The sequence below is a fragment of the Erithacus rubecula genome (assembly GCF_903797595.1).
Source record: "Erithacus rubecula genome assembly, chromosome: 5".
NCBI classification, from domain to species: domain Eukaryota; kingdom Metazoa; phylum Chordata; class Aves; order Passeriformes; family Muscicapidae; genus Erithacus; species Erithacus rubecula.
In genome coordinates, this window is record NC_136687.1 from 1,618,023 (window position 1) to 1,640,897 (window position 22,875).

At 44.8% G+C, this 22,875-nt stretch overlaps 1 protein-coding gene across 3 annotated transcripts in view; it reads right to left on the reverse strand.

Moving 5' to 3' along the window:
• PTPRA (protein tyrosine phosphatase receptor type A) overlaps positions 1-22,875 on the reverse strand; it is a 111,723-nt gene that overhangs the window by 66,279 nt on the left and 22,569 nt on the right. The window contains exon 1 of one of the 3 annotated variants that reach the window (XM_079307295.1): positions 19,602-19,736. The exons of 1 other annotated variant lie outside the window; for it this stretch is intronic. The gene's annotated coding sequence lies outside the window, so the exon portion shown is untranslated. Of the gene's footprint in view, positions 1-19,601; positions 19,737-22,875 lie in introns of those variants that run through there. One more of the 3 variants, XM_079307297.1, reaches the window with a different exon arrangement.

Below are 22,875 nucleotides of genomic sequence, written 5' to 3' on the forward strand. Positions count from 1 at the left end.
GATTTATCCACTTGAAGGCAAGCAGGATCTGGTTTTAAGGCAGACCCACATGATGCAGGAGTCAAGTGGTGGTTTTGGCTGGGACTTTTGTACATGAAGGGAGTTGGGACAGGGATAGGGAGTGACCCTTCAGGAAGCAACCCAAGGATCAAGCTCCAGCAAGTTATAGCACTGGACAGCAACAGGATATTCTTCATTCCTCCCAAAGATGGATTTGTGAGCTGTGGATATAAATACAACACTGTTGTAGCCAGGATATTGTGGCTCTCTCCTTTGGGACACAAGATCAGAGTTACAGCAGCTCAAAAAGCAACAGCTCCTTTCTGCCTGTCTGTGACAGTTGGGTTCCTCAGAACCCTTTTTGGTTAAAAAACCAGATAACCCAGATCTGTTATCAGTGCTGATCAGGACACCCCACTACACACCTACACACCCTGTGACACCTCAACCCCATCCTGCTCCAGCTGAACCTCAAACAAACCCTCAGCAGATGACAACAATGCAGAGTAAGGCTTTTAGCAAAGCTAAACAAGCAAAAAAAAAAAAAAAACCCAAAAAACCAACAAAAAAGCAACAACCCTAAAAAACAGAGCAGCAGAGACCAAAGGAAAATGGGCTTCACTTCTGCCACTGTCACTGCACCACTTCAGTGTGTTCATGGAAGAGCTTCATCTCCAGGCCTGATCATCAGGCTCTAAATAAAGTTTGTGAATAAATCCACTCAATTTTCTAGAACCATAAAATTATTTAGGTTGGAAAAGGCCTCTAAGAACTTCAAATTCAACCATTCCCCCATCACTGCAAGGCCACCACCAACCCACAGGTGCCACATCCAAAGGGCTTTTAAATTGCTCCAGGGATGGGGACTCCACCAGGGGAAGTGGAAAAGGTTTGCCAGGGCTGGAAAACCTTTTCTGTGAAGGAATTTTCCCCATCATCCAACCCGAAACTGGACACAACTCCCCCCACACACACCAGGGGTGTCCCTGTGGTGACTCCAGAGAGGGAAGGGATGGACACACTGCAGAACCAGGCTGTTCTCTGCTCTGGATTGCTCAGCACTTTGCACAAAAACATTAACATTGGCTCTGTTGTAGCTTTTTGGCTGGATGAAATTCAGAGTTTTGCCAATCCCCCTGCCCTACAAATACCACTGGGGACTTGGCAGACATAAGGACCAGGAGAATAGTGGCACAAACCCTCATGTGCATCAGGTCTGGAAGCATTAAGGGTGTTGTGACAACACAAAGGGCAAATTCCTGGAGGTGCAGCCCTGGAGGAGCCCCCTCCTGGTTTATTCCACCCAGATTCCCAAAACCAGCAAAAGATCCAGGACCTGATTTTTTTCCTTGCAGAAGTTTTGATGTTTGTTTTGGGGTGGATACAGTGGACAGCAGGACTCATCACACCAGCAGTGGGATCCTTCCAACCCTGCACAGAGTCCCACCATGGGAATTGTGTGACCTTTGGACATACTGGAGATGGAAAGTGGAGCCAGAAGTCATGGATGGGACCTGCTCATGGGTGGGAAAGCTCTGACTGGGCTGTGGTGGCAGGTGCTGTGTGCAGCTGTGGAGCTTCCCTTTAATCCATCACTATAAAGACCCTACTCCAACAATAAAATGGTTTTTTTTGCTTCTCTGGTAGTCTGCCCATAGCTCTGTATTCTTTGTTTAAAATACAAAATGCTGCTTTTAAAAAGTTGGGTTTGTTTTGGTGGGTTTTTTTTTTTTTTAGTTGAATTTAAACCTACACATTTTTGGTTCAAATTCAATCAGGTCAAGTGAAAGTCAAGTGCCCAGCCAGGACTCTGCCTTTCCACACAGATACTCCTTAGCTACCAGGACTTCAGATAATTAATTACCTAAACTTTAAAAAAAAATAATTAACAGTGAAGGTGAATCACAGAATCCCAGAATGGTCCCTAAAGACCCTCCCAGCTGCCACAAAGCCCAGGATGGCATCAGAAGATCCTGAATGTGGAGCTGCTGGAATATGCCAGGCTACAAGGAGACATCTAAATCTAACTCTTGAGGGACACAGCTCCAAAAATCCTGGATGCTTCACAAGCCTGAAGAAAAACAAAGAAATCCATCTGCTACCTCTTAGGCAAGGTACATGCTCCAGGTAAGGCAGTATCCTGGGAAAAAGGAGATTAATTTTCTTTTTTCTTTTCCCACTATTGCCCTGCAGCAAGAACAAACCCAAATGGTTTTGCCTTAATTTATGCCTGTTTTCCTTACTATCCTAAACCTTCTCTATTCTGAGGAAGGTTTTGCTGCAGAAACTTTTACAGATGGTAAAATAATAACAATGTGCAGGCAGGACTGCACTCTGCATTCATGTAAATCAACAAAGCTTCCAGCATTTCCAGGGGACAGGTTTTGCCACAGCTCCAGCTGGGACTAGGAGCACCTGTGCTCCCACAATACCACAACAAACTAAACTGGAGATGATCCCTTCTCTATCTCTGACACCTGAAGCTCTTTTTTGCCTTCTAATAAATGAGATAATGATTTTTGAGTGAGTTTGCCCCTGATCTGAACATCTGTTTCTCCAGTGTTGTTGATATTCACAATAAACTGGAATTTCTCCCTTTGGATGATGTTTATTCTGGTTGGATTTAGTTAGGAAAGTGCCATAAACTGAGAACAAGTAAACAGAATTGAAGTGCCAAGACATTATGGGTATCAAACAGTCAGCCTCAAAGAGGAGGAATTTCTGGGATGAGTAAAGGTAAAAACTGTGCTCTGAGGGAAATCCCCAATTCCACACAATGGGGAAGCAGATGGGGAGGAAAGGACCTTCCTAAGCACTGCAGAAACATCCTGGATTATCCCAAAAAAACACACTGCAGCCATAAAAGCTTTCCAGGGGAATGAGTGGGTGATGGACACAAACACCCAAAGCTGTTGTTTTCCATTTTAAAATGAGAGTGAGGGTGGCTTGGAAACCCTACACCCTCCTAAGGAGTTAAAAGGTAGCTCTGGAGCCTGGCACAATTAACATTCTGGCAGAGTCTATTTAAATTGCAGGGAAAGTTGAGCTTGTCCAACTGGATAGTCAGACTGCAGGTTCCCCCAAATAGGGCTTTGATTCTCCAACACAACACCCAAAATCCTCCCTGGCTTACATAAAACACATGTGGAATCACGCTCCCTGTTGCCCAACACAGCTCCAGGGAGAATTCCAGGTATATAAGCATAAACTGGAGGTCATTGCTCTGCCAGGGCTGAGGATTTCTCTGCTAACAGAGAGGAGGACAGGCTGGTCCTGCTGGCAAAACTCCCTTGAGAGCCACTGACAGCAGCAGCACCTCCCAAGGCAAAGGCAGGAGGGGTTTCACTCAAGCACAGCAGTCACAAAAAAAAAAAAAAGAGGAAATACCTGAAAAAAACCCTGAAAGCAAGTAGTTTTTGTGATCCAAACAACCCAACCCAATAGGATTCTTATAATTTCTGCATCCTTGCATTCCCCATGCTGCTCTAACACTCCCAATAATCACCACTGCCTCGACATCTTTTCTTTTCTCTGCTCTGTCAGCTTGGTTGTAAAATATGCTGCCAGGGTGAAATAAAACCTGACTGTGCTTTTCTCAGCCTGCAAAGGGCAGGTCAGCACTGGGAGGGGAGATCTCCCTGCAGCAAAAGGCATTAGAGAATCATGGAAATGTTTGGGATGAAGGCACTCAAAAGATCTTTCATTCCAATCCACCTTCCACTATCCCAGGCTGCTCCAAGCTCACCCAGCCTGGCCTTGGACATTCCCAGGGATGGAGCAGCCACAGCATCTCTGGGCAGCTGTGCCAGGGCTTCAAAATAGAGAATTTCAATTGAAAATCTAACCTAAATCTCTCCTCTTCTATTTTAAAACCATTCCCCACTTTGTCCCACCACTACCTGCCTGTATAAAAAGCCACCCTCCCTCTTTAAGTCCCTTTAAGTACTAAAAGGGACTAAAATTTACTAAAATGCCACATGTCCTGTGCAGAGATCATTCATGGAGCTCCCAGTGATTCTGGAGGGGATGACACTCCACTCTGTCCCTTCTCCACAGAACAAGGCTGCAGTTTAAACCTGGCTTTATTAGACTGAGTCTAGAAAGAATGAATGGGATCCAGGAGCTGTGGGTAAGAAAATTACCAAATTCTGCTACAGATCAGAGATCCCAGATGAGAACCACAGAATGTCCTGAGTTGGAAGGGAGCCAGGAGGATTACTGAGTCCAAAAATGACTGTGCAACACTGACTGCACGTGGGCAGCTCTGCAGAGCCCCAAACCCAGCAGGGCAGGCACTGCTCCTGAGCTGACACTGATGGATTTGGGGGCTTTATCCCACACTTCTGAAAGCTCTGCTGATTGACAGGGGCCAGCTCAATGGACTGGCAGGAAAGCCAGGGGAGGAACAGGCTGAGCACAAGGCTGAGCTGCCCTTCTGACAGCAGAAAGCAGCACACACCAGCCATGCTGCACAAAAGCTTTTGTTTTACATCTCAAAAACCAAACCACTGTTGCTGCTCTGGGACTGACAGCTACAGAAACACAGACTTTGTGGGGTTTGAGTCCTGAAAAAGAGACTTTTTTTAAAGAAATGAAGGTAAGGACATTGCAGCTCAAAGCAAATGCCAGAAGGAAAAGCCTCCCCTGGCTGTTGTTGGAGGTCAGAATGCATTAAATGACATTTAGTGATGCTGCATGTGGTGCTTCCACAGCATCACAAAATGGTTTTTGGTGGAAAGGACCTCAAAGATCCTCCAGTTCCAACCCCCTGCCATGAGCAGGGACTGTGTTTTGGAGAGGATCAGCCTCTCTGAGCTGGGCTCTGCAGTTTCCAGTAGCAACTGTGCTTAATCCAGCCCTGAGACAAAACTGCCAGTGCTCATTCATACCCATGGCACGTGCTGGGCAGACTCTGGGCATGGCCACAGCTACTGCATGGGGTTGTTTTTTTCCCTCCTAGTTTAAGCTCATTTTAAAAACAATTTTTATTTAAATACTTTTTTTTTTTTTTTACAAATATAAAATTTTAATAGGTGAGGTTGGGATCAGGTTGTGTCTAAAGGGTGCACAAAAGCTTTCCTCTCTGCACATTCATGGTAGAAAATACATTTATTCAGTGCTTTATTTGCACAGTGTTGGAGAAATCAACAAACAAAGAAGCTGGTTTGGTGGTGAAATTCTTGATTTTTAAAAAATAAAAATTATACTAAAGAAGATAAAAATCGTATTGAATAGGATTAAATCAGCAGTTGCTCTGCCCTGTATTCGGGTCACAGCACCAAAAAGATGCCAAAAATTGACAAAATAATGCTGGGATCACATCACCTCTTAGGTACTGACAGCAAGGAATGTAAAGACTGAAACAAAATAAAAAAATAAATATTTTTCTATGAAAGTTTCAGAAGAGGCAAGTAACCAGATACGTGGGCTAATGAACCAGGAAGAAATGTCACTGAATTGCTAATGCATCTTTTTGGTAACTTCTTCAAAAAATTTCCTTTTCTGAGTTTAATTTGAGATATGTGGTAGGTGCACAAACACAAATATTTGTCTGTTTTTCTCTTTGGGCATATTTAGCTACCAGCACCAGGTGAAGGAAGGGACTTGGAGCAGCTTTGCAGCATCTCCAAGGAGAAGGGAGAGCCAAGCTCACCCAGGGTGGGAGGACAGGAGGTGATGGGCAGAAGATGAATCAAGATGTTCAAGGTGCAGGAAGAAGCTTTTCCATGAGGTCAGTCAAGCTGGGCAATTTCCATCCCTGGAGGTTTTCAAAATGGATAAATCACAGAATCAAAAAGGTTGGAAAACCCCTCCAAGAATTCCCCCAGCACTGCCAAGGCCACCACTGATCCATGTCCCCAAATACCACATTCACACAGCATTTAGATCCCTCCAGGGATGGGGGCTCCAGCACTGCCCTGGGAAGCTGTGCCAGGGCTGGACACCCCTTTTCATGAAGAAATATCCAATCTAAACCTCCTCTGGCACAATTTGAGGCTCTTTCATCCTGTCCCTGTTCCCTGGCAGCAGAGCCTGATCCCCCCTGGCTGCCCCTCCTGGAGCCACAAGGTTCCTGCAAACACACAGAAACATGGATGGTGCAATGATTTTATTCTGTATAAAAATATGTGTAAAAAGGAACAGTGGCACCAATACCTGTTTGAGATATAGCCCAATGCCATGATGATAAAAACCATCTAGAAAACAACCTCAAGCCTCCCTTTTCCATATCACCTCTTCCTGAGTTTCCCCTCCACATTCCAACAGTGCCTGCCCTTCACCTCCCCAGCCAGCCTGGAGAGATGCAATTTTTCCCACCAAAAAAAAAAAAAAAAGCAAACAAAAAAAAAAAAAAACACAACAACCCCTCGATTATTATGCTGCTCTTTGAACAACACAAGCTATTGTCAGGGAGTGTTTTACAGCTCTGAATGTCACATTGAGAGTCTGGTCATGCCAGGAGAAAAGCCTGCCACTGCCATGTCCAGGCATAAATCCCTTTATTCAAGGCACCCAGAGCCCAGAGCTGGGTAAAACCTAAAAGGAAGCTGGTGGGTGTGACAGCCACATTTTGTACAATGACATAAAAAGGAACAAGCAAAGCTGTTTGGGTGTTGTTTTTGGGGTTTTTTTTTTTTTGAGGTAAAAGGTAGAAAAACTCCCAGGAGCACAGGTGAGGCTGAGCTTGTGCTGGATGCTGGATGCTGCACAGAGAAGTGTGGGGGTGAGCAGAGCTGGAGAGCTTCCCAGCAGGACCCAGGCAGCTTTTGCTGTCGAGAAAACCAGGCTGGCTGGACAAGAAACCCATTTCCTGCCTTATTGTGCCTGTGTGAAGGGAAACAGGAGGCAAACAAAGCCCAGCCACCTTCGGCTGCAGAGCGCCCCAAAACCATGGAGCCACTAAAAGCCTAAAAGACAAAAAAAGCATTAAAAAAAAAACCAAAAACCCTTTTTTTTTTGTTTCCACGGTGTGCTACGTTCCAAGGCAAAACTGGACAGGTTGCAATCTTCCTGTGCCACACCCCAAATGCCAGGTTTCAGGTTTCTTCACCCGAGGTACCTGCAGGAATTCGCAGCGAGAGCTTAGAGCCAACCTTTACTCTGCAGCTCTTCCCAAAATCCTGCAAAGAAACCAAGTGTCACTTCCTTCCCCCTCCCACACCCCCCTGAGCTGAGGAGGAAGTTATAACCCATGTGAAATAATAAATATGGCCCAGCAAAAAAGGGAATGAGGGGGGGCAAGAGGAAAAGCAGCGTTTCTCCAACCTACAGGATCCATCCTTCCATCCTCCCACTCAGGAAACAGCTTTTCAACGCTGGCTATCAAAGCTCCTCCCAGTTTTGGCATCTCCACCTCTTCTCCCTGCAGAACTTGTTTCAAGCACTGAGGATTTGGGTTTTTTGGTTGTTTTTTTTTTTTTAACAGATTTGTGGATATTTTCATGGGCACTCTTGGTTTTTGCAGTGGCTGTCGCACATCTCATGGGTAAATTTACAATCAGCAAACATCCTGGCAGTAATCCTGTATTTCTCTCTTTGTTTTTCTGGTAACTCCCCCATGGCTGAACCCTCAAAGCCCAGAAATCCAGTTTGCCACCCTTCACAAGGAACCTCCAGGCGTTTTGGAGAGCTCTATCATTTATCTCCTCCACAATCTCAATTCACCATGAAAATATTTGGTGAAACCCATCAGCAGCTTCCCTGATACAAGTGCACAGACTCTACCACTGCTTCTGCCCACACAATTTTCTCTAACATCCAAAAAATAAAGACATGAACCGTGGGGTTTTTAAAATACAACCTTATGGTGCTCAGCACTCCTGTTCCCCTTACCTTTGAGGTCCCCATGAATTTTCCCAGCAATGGCACCGTGCTGCTGCAAAGATCTCTTGATTTATGCAAAACTCAATCCCTTTTCCACCCTTTTTATGAGCAAAGGCTTTCTCTTTTCCTTTGGATGGAGCCTGGTGATTAACTGCACACTGCCAGAGCCCTGTGCACTGCACTCCTTTGCTGAACAGAGCCTTTAGATTTCTGAGGATGAGAAGGACATGGGGAGTACAGACAGCTACAACAAAGGGAGCTATGTGCCAGCATCACCTTCAGACCTTCCTTTTTATGAGATACTGCCTTTCATCCTGGATTTTCAGCAGCAGGAGCAGGGAGAGGGGCTTTGCTGAGGTCACTGGTGGCACAGTGCCATATCCATCAGGTACTGCTGGCTCCCCAGCCAAGGGAAGGAGAGATGGAAAGAGTCTCAACAGCAGAAGGGAGTGATCTAAGCAGGCAGGGAGTGGGGAGTGTGCTCAGGGAAGGGCAGGGAGGTACCTGCACCCTGCAGCTCCCACTGCCCACCTTCTGCACCTGCAGAACTCCTGGGTTATTCCCCATTGCCCAGCAGTGTGAGGAAAGGAGCCTGGGCTGAGCTCAATAATTCCAGCCAGATTCCAGTGCCAAGAATTGCAGGGTTGTGCCAAGACACTGATCAATGGCATTTTCTGGGCTGCCCAGCAGAAGAAAGGCATAAATCTGTTAAAGCAGCTCCAGAGGAGCCCACAGAGCTGCTCCAAGGGCTGGAGCCCCTCTGCTCTGGAGCCAGGCTGGGAGAGCTGGGGGTGCTCACCTGGAGAGGAGAAGCTCCAGGGAGAGCTCAGAGCCTAAAGGGGCTCCAGGAGAACTGGAGAGGGACTGGGGACAAGGGATGGAGGGACAGGACACAGGGAATGGCTCCCACTGCCAGAGGGCAGGGCTGGATGGGATATTGGGAAGGAATTGCTCCCTGTGAAGATGCTGAGCCCTGGCAGCTGTGGCTGCTCCTGGATCCCTGGCAGTGCCCAAGGTCAGGCTGGCTGATGTTGGAGTAACTTGGGATAGTGGAAGATGCTCCTGACCTTGACAGGGGGTTGGAACTGGGTGAGTTTTAAAGTTTCTTTCCCATCCAAGCCATTCTGTGATTTTGGAGCCACCTCATGCCCAGGACAAATGGAAACAGGAGCAGCTGAGGTTCTGAGATCACCCTGACCTTGGGTGCTGATAATCCCTGAACTCAAAGCTCTTTGATTTGCCCCTGCTCACAAATCCTCCTCTCCTACATCAAAAGTGTCCAGAGGCAGCAGTACCACTCAGGGAAGAGCTCCAGTTTCCTTCCAGACTGGAGAGATGGAAAGGATTTAAAGCAGATGACAGAGTTGTTAAAAGATGATCCTTTGGTCTCAGTGGTTTGGTGTTTTTAAGCTGTGTGGGATTCAACCCTCCTCAAACAACTCTGGTGACACAGAAATCACAAGAAGCCTGTGCCTCTTTGAGGGACAGTGCACTACTTCTCCTAATCAAAATATTATTATTGAGCTGATAAAATACTGATCAAGAGATAACTTCATTTTCTCCCACTCAATCCTTCCCCATTGCCACTGGGGTTCATGCTGGCATATGTTATTTTCATGCAGGCAGAAGGTAATGATAGGAAAGCAATTACTAGGCAACGTTTTTAAAAATACAGTAAAATATTTATGAGCAATCTGATTTTTTTCACGCCTGGCTGCTCCATGCACTGGGCCTGCAACTCCAGCACATCGTGGATGAGATGCCTTTTCACAACAGACTGGAATCCAGACAGCAGAGCCTCCCAAAATCAGCACTGCTGAGCAGTGTGGGTGGTAATTGTGTCCTTAAGAACAGAATCCTGTGAGAATCCCAGAATGTTTTGGGTGGCAAGGACCTTAAAGCTCACTCAGCTCCATCCCCTGCCATGGCAGGGACACCTCCCACCAGCCCAGGTGGCTCCAAGCCCTGTCCAGCCTGGCTTTGGACACTTCCAGGAATCCAGGAGCAGCCACAGCTTCTCTGGGCATCCTCTCTTTCTGCTTTTTTAAGGGATTGATGGATTTGAAACCAACATGAAAGTTTCCCCCCCCTCCAAAATATTTTATCACTAATCCCTGGATCTGACCCACAAGTTTCTCCCTGCTCTAAAATTGCAAAATTTTCAGATTCAGTCAAGCAAAACAGAGAAACTATTACACACATGGGAAGTTTCAGCATGAATATTTTAAAGTTGGGTTAAGGGACAAGGAGGAGGTTGCTGACTCAAGGTATGTGAATATGGTGACCATGAGGTGCCCATCGTGGGGACAATTTTTTGAAAGAGAAACTGAGGTTCAGCTTCTGTTAGTGTTTAAATTTCAGGTAGGAGGGTTTTGACAGTAAAAAAAGAATATTCCAAATATTCCATGTACAAAATTTACTTGGGTGAACACTGCCTCACAAAGGGATAAAAACTTCATTTTATGCTGAGAATCAGAGAACCATTAAGGTTGAAAAAACCCTCTGAGGTCATGGAGTCCACTGTTCCCCCAGCAGTGTCACATCCACAAGGTTTTTGGACTCCCAGGACTAAATTACCCTTTCTATGAAGGGATTTTCCTGATATCCAATCTATCCCTTCCTTGAGTTGCTGCCTATCACGAGCCCCTTGGAAAATCTATTTCTCCCCACAAGCCTCATAAAAGGATTTCACTGCAACAAATGCCACTGCAATGAACAAGAGTGACTTAAAAATCCAAATAAAGCTCTTTTTTTTTTTTTTTTTTTTTTTTTTTTTTTAACATGTAATTGCAAATAACAAACATATCTGTGGTTTACAGAGGAGGCAATAAATTAAAGCAACAGTCACAAATCAGACCAGAAAAAGATACTTATGTCATTCAATCCACCACCCCGGGATGGCTGCAGCCCCATGGGATTCTGCTCAGTTTTGTGAAAGACTTGGAGCCCTGAATGGAGGAAGTTTGACATGAAGAGCTCTCTCAGAAGTGTTTTTTATTTTTAAATATTTTTATAAAATGAAGGCATCCCTCTGGTGTTTCCTGAGTGCAGCCTTGTCAGTCTGGCTGGAGAAAAGCAAATGGTCTTTAGCAAATAAGGTTTTTATTTGTGAGAGGAGCACATCATAAATAAAAAGGAAGTTTGATCCCCAGCAGAATGGTTGTGTGGGTTACTTCTGTAACCACCCTGTGAGAGCTGTGACATTTCAGCTTCTAGAAAAGAGGCATTTAATATCTTTTGTGAATCACAGAGTGGTTTGGGTAGGAAGGGACCTTAAAGATCATCTGGTCCAGACCCTGCCCTGGGCAGGGACACCTTCCACATCCCAGGTTGCTCCAAGCCTTGTCCAACCTGGCCTAGAACATTTGTTACCTTTAAATTCATGCAAAAAGCTGCATTTTGAGCCATTAGGAAGCTGAAGACCCCAAAATTTTAACTTCCTTGCTGATTCTTCTGCTCTCACCAGACACTGAAGAATAAAAAGCAAAAGCCAGTTTTTTTTTCATTTTTCATTGAGCTGTACCCCTCCACCAATGCATCAGGTGCCTATTTCCATAGCTTTGGTGAGCAGAAGTATTTTAGAAATAGTCACTAAACAAAACAAGTTGAGGGTTTGGGTGTTGCAGTGGTTTGGGGTTTTAATTTCTGAGGCTTTTTAATATTTTGAGGACAAGAGGAAACAACCTCAAGTTGCACCAGGTTTAAATTGGATATGAGGGAAAATTTCTCCATGGAAAGAATTGTCCAGCCATGGCACAGCTGCCCAGGGCAATGATGGATTCACCACTCTTGGGGGGATTTAAAAACCATGTGGATGTGGCACTTGGGGACATGGGTCAGTGGTGGCCTTGGCAGTGCTGGGTTAAGGGCTGGATTCAATGATCTTAAAGACATTTTCCAACCCAAACAATTATATAATTCTGTAATTCTATGAAGGAAAAAAGCCCTGTAACCACAAAGCCATGAACTCTGCACTAGTTTCCACTGCATTTCCAGAACACATGGCCAAAGGGACACGTTTGGGGTGAATTAAAGACATTTTGCCAGAGATGGGTTTGAACAAATACATAGTGAGTGGTTGCTGGGTGTAGGTCTGTACAGACAGCTCTGGTTTCAGAGCAAGTCCATCCATTAGGATTCTCAGATTCCAATGTGGTATAAGCAGCAGAAAACCCCAAAACTTGACTGAAGGAACTTTTTCAGTGTTCTGGACTATAGCTGGAACCATCTCCCCACACCACAGATGTGACAGCACCACAATAGAATAAATAATTCTGGTAACTCATTCTAAAACCCCAAGGACAGCACTGAGAGCCTAAATTAGGAACATGAAAACTATTAACACGACCAATTAACCTCAGCCCCACCCTCCCTGCACCACATAAAAGCTGAGGTAACAATCCCCAAGATAACATTGTGTGTCAGAAATATCACACACAGGAATACAGGAATGCCTGGCCTTGCTTCCTGACCCTGGAAACTGCTATAATTGTAAGTGCATTGTGCTCCTGGAGGATTTGGAGTTGGAAGTTGGTTGCCAACACTCCTGGTTTGCTGGAATTTCCAATCAGACTCTTTAAAATTCTTTAGGTTCACCAAGCAACAATGTTAAGGTGCTGCTCTGAGCTCTGGACTGAGTGGTTTGGAAGGAATTTGATTTTCTTGGTGGAAATAAATCAAGATCATCCCAGGGATATAAAAGCTGGCAAGCAAATAATTGCCTTCTTTTATGTTTGCAATTTTTGATGCACATTTCATTGCTAAACCAAAATCATCCTGGCTTTTGGAGGCCCTCCAGTAGAGTCAAGAGGACAGATATTCAGGAATTTTAAGGAATTTCTTCATGGAAATGGTTGTTGCCCAGAGAGATTTGGAGTCCCCATCCCTGGAGGTGTCCAAGGAGTGACTGGACATGGCACCCAGTGCTCAGGGTGACAAGGTGGGAAAGGGTCACAGGTTGCACTCAATGATCCTGGAGATTTCTTCCAACCTGAATGATTCTGTGATTTTTCATTGACTCAGCTATTATATTACACAGAGGTTTGGGTCTCCAGCCTGGTCAGCTTTTAGGGAAATCTCTCAAATTCTTAGAAACCACCACATGCTTGTGCCCAAGCTCTCAGTCCATAGAATTCTCCCCTCCTGGTGGAAACCATCCTTCCAAGCAAAACTCCCCCAAGTAATCCCCCACTCCTTTCCAGAGAATTTAAACTGCCCAGATGACAAATCTGAGGAGTGTAAAGGATTCCTCTCAAACACCAAAGGATGTGGATTTTGAAGTCCTGTCTTCATAAAGAGGTTTAATCTCAATGACTCCTTCTCCAGTCAGTATTTCCAGGTACCAGCTTTTAGTTCTAACTGCTTTTCTACCAAGCCCAGCAAGGTTAAATGCAACACTTTCACTCATTTTGGTTCCTTTCAAATTAAAATGAACAGATATCAGCAACTCAAACAGACAGTGCTGGAGAAGGGTTTCTCAAAATGAAAACAACATTTCTGATGTTCCCAGTGATGCTGAAAGCTGTTTGCATCTTAGTTTTATTTGTGGTGACCTGTGGGCTTGGGTCTCTCCTGAGTTAGATCCTCACTTTTTCTCCATGGAAAGCAATGATTCCCACTTCAATCCCTCCTCCTTCCTTCCTAAGAATTTTTTACAAACTGCTTAAAGGATTTAATTTTGGTGATATTTCCTTCAAAGTTGGGCTTTTTTTTTTGCCAAGGACCCCAAAAGGAAAACCATCCTCCCAGGAATTTTTCAAGGGTGAAGCTCAACAGCAGCCAGACCCTGAGCAATAAACACCTCCCTCATTAGTATGCTGAGCCACATTAGTTCTGCTGCTCACAGAGCCAAAGCATCAAAGTGGGGCTGAATCTTCAATTTCACACTTTGCAACGTGATGCATCAGATACTCCCGGGGCTCTGAAGGGATTCACAAAGAGCCTGAGATGTGTGAGGTGCTGCTGGTAAATCTGTTCATGTGAAAGAGGCAGCACGTGCCTCTGAGAGAAGGAAGGGGGATGAAGTCATCCTATATAAAATTGGGGTTAAATCAGCAGAAGGGAGAAGTGACTGCCCATTGGTAATACCATGACCTCAACTGAGGAGCTGGCAACATCCTAAAAATCAGACAGGGATTACCCTAAGAAGTAAATTTATACTGCAGAATTTGCATCAAAAGTCTCAAGGTCTCTCCACTCAACCCCCCCACCATTGCTATTCAGTTTTCACAGAATTTGGAAGATTTGAAGATTCTGAAGTTTCATGGCTGGAACTGCTCAGAGGTTCTGGAGGTTATTTGGGATGGGACCTGGGTCCTGTTACTACTCTCCTGTCTTTAGGAAATTATTTTTAAGAACACAACACATTACTCATCATTGCAAGAAAACCATGAATGATGCTGTCATGGCTGCAGTTGGACCTGTACTTATCAAATGTTCTTCAGCTGATTTTTGCACTGAGAACTCTTTGTCTCTTTTGAAATTATTCCTCAAAGGAGATTGAATCAACCCTGATGAATAGAACAGAGTAAGACCAGCCAAGGCCAGGGAATGCTTCCCTGCATTCAAAATTGAAGCAAAAAGGTGTCAGGGATGGCAAGAGACTCCCAAATATTCCAACTGGCAGCAACACTCCTTGATAGAAGTGCAGCATTATGGTTTTAGAGGCTTTGGAGGCATTGCACAGATTAATCACACAAAGTAATGATCTCACAGTGAAGTGCTGAGCTGGAATTAGAGAGATTTAATGCTCTCAAAGTTCTCACCCTTGGGGATGTCATATCAACTCCTGCATCTCACCTCCCCACAAAACCTCCTCTGAGTTACTGACTGCACAACCTGAGTGAAGATGCCAGAGGGAAAGACCATTTCAAAAGATTTTTTTTCTTTTAATTATTATTTTTTCCTTAATACCTGCTGTGAGGCACTGTCTTGTTTAATTCATGATTCTTTGAAGAAAGATTTGCCATCTTAAGGGAATGAAAACAAGTCTGTGTTATATTTTTAAAAACATGGTGTGTTTCTGCTACTGGTGAAGTCTGGCTCTGAACAAATACTCACATGAACCTCCAAAAAACCTGCAATTTCAGGTAATAATGAATCTGGAAGGACATGGTTACAATGTGTTTGCAAACCCAAAGGTTGGGTCAAGTAAAATTATGCATTTAGCAGAGCATTTTTTTTTACTTAAATCCCTGCAGGACCAGAAGGGAACAGCAAGAAACCCTGTCCCATACAGCTTTATGTATTTTGTGATTCCCACTGCTGAATCTCCCAAGAGTTTGATTCTTCTGGAGTTCAAAGTTAGGCTCTTCCTTTAATTTTTCAAGCTCATATCATAGAAAATAAGACATTTAACTGTCACAATGGATTTCAACACCTGTTACTCCACACCAGCTCACCTGCAACCCCCTGAACATCCCACATCTGGCATTTCTTTGGTCACATCCCAATTCCTCTATAAACCAAATCCAAGATTTCTTTAAATGTGGCTTTTCCCCATCACCCAAAACACAAAATTCAGGCCAGGTTTTGTTGAGGCTGGGAAGAAATGGGGAAGCATGTAAGTGGAAAAAGAACAACAAAGTTCAGTCATGCAGAAAACGGGTTTTTTTTAAATTTTTTTTTAATTGAAACTCAAAATTTCTATGAAGAATTTGCCAAGAGACAATACAGTTGTGCCATGTAGCCACAGGTGACAATCACAACTCTGACACCTCCAACCACAGGCACCAAACCCTCCTGCACACACTGCACCTGAAATTGCACTGGGAGGCCTCAGAAATCCCACAGGATTCCAACCAATCTCCAGCTGCCTTAAAAGTGTAATTACCTGCAATTGCATTTTTGATTTTATCTCCATTTTCTCAGGTTCTGGGCAATTTGTGTGTAGCTACAGGTGAGAATACACAGCAGTGCATGCACCCACTTGTCTGGAGCTCCAACTTCCCAGTGCATCTGCTTTTCTCAGGGCCTCCTTGGAGAATGAAACTTGGGGAAGAAGCCCATCCTTTGGGAAATTCTCCTTCTTATCCTGTTCAAAGTCACTGATAAAAAGATTTCTGTTCCTGCTGGTGATAGGAGCTCAAATCAAGGGAGTGTTCAAGCTCCACTAGGATCCAGCTCTGTGCTTCCCACAAGGTGTTTTTGATAAATTGCTCTCACAGGGATTTTTTAAAAAGATGCTGACCTGGCCCTTGCAGTAAGGGGAAAAAAAAGGGGGAAAAAAAGGGGAAAGTTTGACCTGTGTTAAAGAATAATTGGTACTCCAGGCTACAGCTTTATAATTTTCAAAGAATCATAAAATCAAGGGATGGTTTCAGGGAATCCCCAGGATGGATGAAGCTTGGAGCAACCTGGTCTAGTGGAGGATGTCCTTGGGTTAGAAGCAGATGGTCTCTAGGGTCCCTTGCAATCCAAGCCATTTCATTATTCTGTGAAAATTCTTGCCCCTGCAGGGAAAGTTCAGCACTTGTTTCATTCAAAAATACAGATTGGGTGTAGTCAATGGGTTGGAGAAATCCATCAAAAAAAAAAAATTAGAGAGCTGTTTCAATCCCAAAAACTTTTGTAGTTGGTGGAAAATTCAGCTTTGCTACAAAGTCAGATGGAAGTTTCTGAGCCAGCCCAGGCAGGGGTTTGCCCATACACCCCAAGGAGAAAGGCCAAGAATGAGGCATCTGGACACAGCCCTGCCAAAACCTCCCTGGTTTTACCATCCAGAGTTCAAGCCCAGACCTCCTGTCCTGCTGCTCACACACAGAAGGGTTTCCAAGAAATGTTTCTTGGCAGCAATCCCCAAAAACCCAATTTCTGACCTGCTGCTGGGAGCAGGGGTGGCTCCTCTGTGGATTTTGAAAGCTCAGCTTCCAAAGAAACTCCAGCATTTCTGAAAAAGCCTTTGATTTTCCTAAACAAAACTATTTCTGTGAGCCTAAGGCAGGGCTGGTGGTCCAAGGACCTGGAAGAGATGATCCTGCCCACATTCCCATTCTGGGTTTTGGAATATTGGGTTTTTGGAAGGCATCAGGAACATTTCTCCCCTACCCTTCCTGTAAACCTGCTGGGATCATGAAAATATGATGGAAAAAAATGGGTGAACCCAGATTTTAGAAGGAATTTCTTGTGTATGAGGGTGGGGAGGTCCTGGCACAGGGTGCCCAGAGAAGCTGTGGCTGCCCCAGATCCCTGGAATTGTCCAAGGCCAGGCTGGACAGGGCTGGGAACAACCTGGGACAGTGCAAGGTGTCCCTGCCATGGCTGGAGTGAGATGAGATGGTGTTTAAAGAACCTTTCCAACCAAATATTCTACAATTCCCACTGCAGCACCTGTTTGGTAGTGGGTCTGTTCCTACCTCCCACCCTCCTTCCCCTCCTCCAGAAAAGCATTTTAAGCCAATTTTGATTTGAGACCACTGTGATCTGTACTCAGAAGTGCCACCAGATTTGGGATGTCCAGGATCCCAAGGTTTCCAATCACACAAGAAGAACCTTTTAGGATACAATCAACATTTCAGATGTAAATTCAGAAGTCTTCTCCCCTGTGCTCTGCAAACACAGACTCCCTGCTCTGCCAGCACTGCTACTGCTAAGCCTGAGCTGCAATAAATGTGTGACACTGGTGAAACAGCTGACAAAAAGAAGACAGTAACTTGTGACAAGTGAATGTGACCCGTGCAAACAAAGCCCAGAAATCTGAGTGGGCAGCTTTGTGCAGGCTCCATGCATCACTTTTCCCCCAGATAATCTGAATCTCAATGCTCTGGCCCTGTGACACCAATCAGGAAGTGATGGATAATGAAACACAAGCAGAAATGGGTGCACAAGCCCTTCCAGCTGCCATCAGCTGTTTCATAACCCCTGTTTTAGAGAAAATACTCTCAGCCCAAAATGTCTTTCCAGAGCCCACAGGAATTAAGAGCTCTGGGTATGATGGGCACCTCTGACACTCCATCTCTGAATCCCACCCTACCTGAGGCAGCTGAACAAGCCCCATGACCTCAGTGTGGACTTTGCTGTCTTATTCCAAAAGGACTCTGATGAAGAAGCTGCTGTTTCAATCCAAATTTTAAAAGGAATGTGCAGAGGGATTATTACAGAGTAACATGGGGCTTCATCATGCAAGACAAAGCACTCACACACAAGCAATTTTCTTGGGACCATTTCACCTGGCCAGACACAGCAGTGGCCACAGAGATCAGCCCATGGCCACTATTCAGGCACATCCTGCCAGTCCCAGCAGCTTCAGGATCCAGCTGGCCACAGAATTCCAACAGCTCAGCCCTGACCCCCCACTCAGCCCTGACTGGCACATCCAAGCTCTTGCTTCTCTAAAAAATCCTTTCCTTATACTAGCAAAACCTTAAAAATAAATGGAGTTTAGTCTATTAATGTTTATGATGAGCATCATACATTAATTACTTCTGAGACTTCAGTCTTATTGAATTTAATCCTTTTTCTGGGATCAGCTATGGAGAAAGCAAGCACCAAAGACAAAGCCCTTCTCCTAGGACAGATGGCCACTTCTCAGTGAATTATAATCATAGAATACCCTGAGTTGGAAGGAACCCCCAAGGATCATCCAAATCCAACTCCTGGCCCTGCACAGGACAACCCTAATTACTGGGATTCATTCAGCTGTTGACCTTAACAGGAGTTTTCCCCAAATCAAAAAGTGAGGGGATAAAAAACCAAAACAACCCAACTTAAAAATACAGGTAGCAAAACACAATGTGAAATTCAGTGAAGTACAGAGAGGAACACACACAAACAGATCTGAAACTCACTGCTAAATATCACATACATTCCAAGGGAAGGATTTAGTCAACCCTAAAAGTTAGGATTGGCTTCAGTTTGGCACTGAGGTATCAAAATCAGATTTGCAATGAGTTCAAAGAATTTTCATAGGAAACCATAAATGTTTGTGAAGCAGGCAGTGTCAGCAGGACCCTGTGTGGAGCCTTTAAGGAAATATCAAACCACAAATACAAACTACTTCTCCAGACAGGGTGAACCCATGAAAGCCACAGCAACAATTTGTTTATCCAAATCCCCAGTTTCACATGCACATCATCCTTTGCTCCTCCACCAGCACTGAATCCACCTGGGCTGGAGCAAGTCCCTCAAAACACCCAACAAGAAATCTTAACAGTAGGGTTCTTATTTTTAATTTTTAAAAGCATTCCTCAATCTTTTCCACAGGTCAGACCACAGGAAGGATTTCAACCAGAAAAACTTCCCACAAACTCCCTGATGGATGCTGGGTTTTAATTCACCAATGTCCTGAGGAACACTTCTTACTCTGGAACCTTCCTTTCCTCAAAAAGACTCTGGGCTTTTTTTTTTTCCCCTCCTTGATCACCCATGCAAGAATTCCATGCCCATGGCACCAAGGTAAGGATATATTTCAGTCTAATACTAATTCAATATACTTTAATCTAATACTGGTTTGTTTAGACAAGAAACTAAAGAAAAATTCTCTTCAAAATATTGCAAATATTGATGCCCAAACTCTACGCATGATACAATCCAAAAGTTTCAAAAATTAAAGATTCTTTAAAGCAAATGAAGTAAAAACACTGGAATTATCCAAGTTTGCCCTAAAACAAAGCCAACACCCCCAATCTAAGACAACTGTGCTCATTGGGATTGAGCAAGGGAATGATGGAGTGCAGATCTCTCCAGGTAGGATTGAGGGATGGGAATCCATGAGGAAATTGTGCAGCCTGGAACCTCCAAAGGCTACACCAGCCCCAAACCTCATCCATGCTCCACTGTACCTTGAAAGGGACGTTCATTCACCTCTGCACCTCCCCACTGTGACAGGCAAAGCTTCTCCCAATCAATCCCAAAGCAGCAGGATGAGGAGCACCCAGTCAATCCTTGTTAAGGCTGATGATTATTCTCAATGCACCTGGAAGAGAGGAACAGCCAGTGAGTGGATTGTGCTGAGATGAGTGAGTCCTTTCACACTCATCAGCCCCACATTAAACAGCTTTTTTTCTGTCCCAAATGCTTGGGTTCTGCTGGGGATGACTGGGATTGTCCCAGCCACTAATGGAGTCTCCATATAAAATAAGTTTATCCAAGTATTCCAAGCTCAGATGGAGGAAAACCAGCTTGCAGAAGATGTGGAGGTGGACAAGGAGAAGACTGAAGAGCACAGCTCGTATTTCAGGGAATAACCCAAGTTCACACAGTCTGTTAATACACCAGCAGCTCACGAAAAACAAAAAAAAGAGTTTTAAATTGTTCTGTTTTGTAGAGAGGACACCAAAGAACACACATCACTTGGCCTGAAGCTGGAAAGATTTCCTTTTCTGCATGATTTTACATCCACATCTAGACTGCTGCCTTTAAAATGCCCTTATTTTTTGGAGAAGAAAGTGAAAGTTTGTGGGCAGGAGCCAGGTACTCATCAGGCCAGCCAGCACCAGTGGGAAGAGAGAACAAAGCTCTGGACAGCACAAACCCTTCTGGAGGCCTGGAATAGGGGAAGGTGCCTTCAAAGGCTCCTCAGCTCATGAAAACAGCCCCAAGGTGGAATTAGGAATGCATCAGTTAAAGCATCTGCAGGAATGAGAGTGGCTCCTCTGGAGCTGTGGGCATGCTGGAAAGGAGGAGAGGAAAACAATATTCCATCAGGCTGGGGGAGAGACAAGTGAATTATTCCCTTGGCAGCCAGCTTCACAGGACCTGGTTCTCTCCTCAGTTATTCAGTTGTGTATCTCTGGCTCCTCAAGTACTTGCTGTAGGACTCCTCCAGTTTTGGATTTTCAAGTTGGCCACATCTTCCACGTGCTGTGCACAGCACAAACAGGCAAGGTGGATTTTTTTAAGATCAGGTGAGTCTAAAACAGCTGAAACCACCTCTACTGTGGGAACATCTGGCAAAAATTCAATGCTCTCCTCAGTGGAGCAAGAGAAAATCTGATGCTCTTTGTTTTAATGCTTTATGAGGGTGTTAAAGCCTCACACAGAATGAGCACCCAAACCACCCACCACAGCAAAGGCAGCAGCAGAACCAATGCCTGAGAGCTCCAGCAGCAGCTTCCAGGAATCCCTTAAACATCTGGGTGTAGGTGATGGAGACTTCCAGGCTAGAGAGGACCACAAAAAAAACCCAATATCCTCCCATCCAACATCCCTAAAGTGCCCAAGGTCAGGCTGGATGAGGATTGGATTAATCTGGTTTAGTGGAAGGTGTCCCTGCCACTCATCTTGGATCTAAATGGCCTTGAAGGTCCCTTCCACCCAAACCATTCTGTGTTTCCATGGATTTATTTTAGGTTGGAGGAAGGAGATGCTCTCTGCAGGCACAGGGAAGGAGCAGCAGAGCATCTCCTCCCTGGTGGTGCTCCCTGGACTCCCACTCCATTGCTTTGCATTCCCCAAATAACAAATGACCCATCCTGCTCACAGCAATGTGCATTCCCAATCCAGCTCTGCAGCAAAACAGGCTCCCTCTAATTATCCCTGAGCCTGATGACATCTGAATGGAGGAACAGAAACATGGCAGAGACACAGGATGAGGGAGTGTGAAAACAAGCCTGTCTCCTTTCTCCATTCACACCACAGGGCCCCAGTGCACGAGGATTTGCTCCTGCCTGAGTCATCCCCAGCAATGCTTCACACAGAATTCCCACACAGTTTTGTGGTTTTTTTTGTGCAAAATTATTTAAAAATGAGAGGGCAGCAAGAGTGACTCTAGGACTGGAAGGAGCAACAACTGTGATGAGAAGGATCAGTCGTGTCTATGGAGCCTTATTAGAAGTAATTTATATGCAAGTAAAACAAATATCCCCCCACACTTTTCCATGGAAATGCCAAATTCTATACTGATTTCCACGCTTTCCAATCTCATTGACTTCAGAGGGATTGCCTGCAGTAGGAATCACTGGGCTGTGGCCTCCCAGCAATAGTGTAATCCCTTCATATTCCCCTTTTCAAAATCCCTATCATCCAACCAGGTGCCCAATCCCAGCCCTGCAGCCTCTCCCTGCAAAAACCTGGGCAGGGGGAGAGAGGGAAACAAAAATCTGATGATGGAAATGCCTCATGGAGCATGGCTGAGCTGGGGGAGAGAGGCCTGAACCTTCCTTCCACCTAATTAAATCCAGATCCAAAGGCTGTTCTGATCCCAGTGCATTAAGTGTTTTTGTTAGGAAGGGCAGGGATAAATTAACTCCTAACTCTGGCCCTAATCTTTTTCTCATTGCTGTTTAAATTCTCCCACTTCCTAAGATTTCAGCATTTCCCTGTGATGAAGAGGAGCTCTGCTGGCTCATCTGCTCCTTTTCTCCAGGTTGTCTGGGCAGATGCTCCCCCCAGCCAAGCTCTCTAAAATCACAGGACCTGCTCCTGCATTTACAAACATCAGAGCAAAAGGCAACTGCTGACCCCACTCTTTTGTCACAGCTGTTACTTACAGCACCACCAGCACGCTGGAGAGATGATAATAAATGTTTAATGGTCCAGTAAACACCAAGGGCTTTATCTCCAGCCCATTTCCAAGCCTGATCAAATATAATAATCCTTTGTATGTCTGTCTGCCACTTCCCTGGCATCCTGTGGGATGGGAAGAGATGGACAGGGCTGCTCTATATTCAAACATGATAAATATAGAGAAAAGGAGGTTAGTTATAGAGACATAAATGTGTTGTTTTTTGCTCCCAGAAGATCAGGACTATCCACCAACCTGTTGGACCTCAACTTCTATATAGTACAGAAATGCAGGCAGCATCTGCCTCTAGGATTCAATGCAGCAGTTATAAATAACAGGAATATTACACAGAGGAAGTGGGGAATATGTGGAGGAAGTTGAGAGAAGAATCATTCACTTACAGACTGGGCAGATAAACCACTTCCTCAGATCTGAAATGGAAGATCTATTCCTCCTCCAATTATAGCTGTGGGTCCATTACTCAATATTCCCCCTCTCCATGCAAGTCTTACTTATCTCATAGAGCTTCATCTCTCCCAGATGACACTGTAAATGAGTCATTTGACACACTAAAGTGAAGCAGTTAGGGGTTTATTATGCTATTACACATC